Genomic DNA, 2,139 nt, shown 5'->3' on the forward strand with positions numbered 1-2,139 from the left:
TGCAGAAATGCTCGGATGGGGGGCTCCGTTGGGTCGGGGTTTGGGGCGTGACCGGTTCAGAGCGGTTCAGAGGGCGGATGGACTTTTAAATGAACGCCGGGGGTTGTGTTCACAGATCGCCCAGGGGTTTGCCGGAGGCCCCTGTTCAGTGCAAACCTGCAGACAATTGGCTTCCCCCCACCCCACCTTTACAGTTGAAAAGGACTTTCCTCGTCGGGGTATATGGTTTTTCTTGGTAAAGTCAGAATTGAATGTGCAGATGCTTCAGTCCATAAAATTGTTTAAAGTAATTTTAATATAGACGCTGTTTGATAAAGCTTAGAATCCTCTAAAGATCATTTAGTCAATGGATTTTTAAAAACGACCTACGGGCATGCTAAAGTGGAAACATCTGTTTGGGATTATAGTTGCCAAGTGGCTAGGGTGCCGTTGAAAATGTAAACTAGTGGTATATATTGACAGTCCAAAGTCACTCTCTGTCTTGAAGAAACATGAATACGATCCGTAATTTTGAGTCATTGCACTGTCTGCAATATTGAGAGGGGCAGCAGGTTATTCCAGAATGTTTTTTGTATCAGGGGGAGAGAGGGCTTGAAATGGAAATGACCTGAAGTTTGGAAGTACAGCTGTAAAGAATTAGGTTTCAAAGACACAGGAGGTGCCCAATAAATCTTGTTGAATGATTGGACAGACTGGAAGAGAAGCGTTTACCCCACACCTGTGACTAGTAAGGACCCTTAACCGAAGAGATTATTTTGTAAACCAGGTAAAAGAGTTGAGAGTTTAGGAGGATGTAAAGAAAGTTTTGTCCTGCGCATCGCGGAAGTAACTTTGGAATTGTAAATCGTGCTTGTGTATCAGAGCGACTTATCACATTTTTAATGAAATGAACATAAAAACTAATGACGGTGCTGGTAAACCCAAAGGGTGACCAGAGCCCTGTGAGGATAACAATCGTGACAAAACAATTAGTAGATTCAAGAAACGATGACTCCATTCACAAAGTTGGAAGGCCGGGGAAAGCCCCGGTGTGTAGGGTGGTGTGTGTGCTCCCTCTGGGCATCGCCGGTTTCTGAGGTGTTCACTTCACGCCCGCGACACAAACTAAACCGCGCCGGTTCCATTTCAGGGGCTTTGTGAGCGCTTTTATTTTATGCCAAATTCTGTACTTTTTTTAATGGCTTAAAAAGTCACTCCGTAAGTAGGGGTCCTTTCTAGTCCGAAGCGTGAGGACCACACATTCCCACTGTCCAGTCCGTTTGACAAGGTTTATCGGGTCTTTGAAATGTTATATATATTTAATCAGTTGTGTTTCTTAAACTCTAAGTCATTTCTAAACGATCCCTCATCTCCAAAAAAAAAAAAAAAAAATCCTCTATCACCTCAAAATAACCTGAAATAATTTGCTGTTTCTCTCAATAAGCCGTCAGTGGAATGAGACGTAACTGGCTCATACTCATACCTAAGTTTCTCAGTCCATGCACTTGAAATGATATTTACAAGTGTCTGTTTTTAAAACGATCACCGGTTATGTTCGTCAGTCACGTGGCACTTTTGTTTAGACCTGTCCTCGTGTAGGTTGAAATGTAGGAACGTCAGGTATACGTGCAGCCATTAAAATTAGTTTTCTGGTTTTTAAGAGTGAAGGCAAATTCTCACAAGTGATTTTTCAAGTAAAATACTTGGATAAAGCCTTAGCCGCTCATGTCACGATTCAGGACAGTTTTTGGCCGATTCTGATAGTGCTCGCTGCAGATGTCAAGAAGACATACAAACGAGAGACGTGTTGTCGTGCGTGGCAGAAACAGCTTCGGGACAGATCCTGCTTTTAATTCTGGCCTCCCTCGAGTTGTCTGACCCTTGACAAGTTATTTAATGTTGGTGACCTGCGGTTGTGTCATCTGCAAAATGGGACAGTGAAACCAGTTCGGAGTCGCGAGGCTCAGAGTCCATGCGGGCACTTAGTCAGTGTCGCCGTTGACACTAAGTCGTCCTACCCAGCTTTCTGGGAGCGCGAGGAACCTCACACACAGCGGCTGCTGGCACGTTGTCCTTAGGTTATTTTTTTCTCCCCAGCTGGGAACGCCTATTCTCTAAGGGCGAGCGTTGCCGAGAGAGTGTTACTGGAGTGTGGCCGAA

This window comes from Pteropus vampyrus, unplaced genomic scaffold, assembly GCF_000151845.1.
Source record: "Pteropus vampyrus isolate Shadow unplaced genomic scaffold, Pvam_2.0 Scaffold427, whole genome shotgun sequence".
Lineage (NCBI taxonomy): Eukaryota > Metazoa > Chordata > Mammalia > Chiroptera > Pteropodidae > Pteropus > Pteropus vampyrus.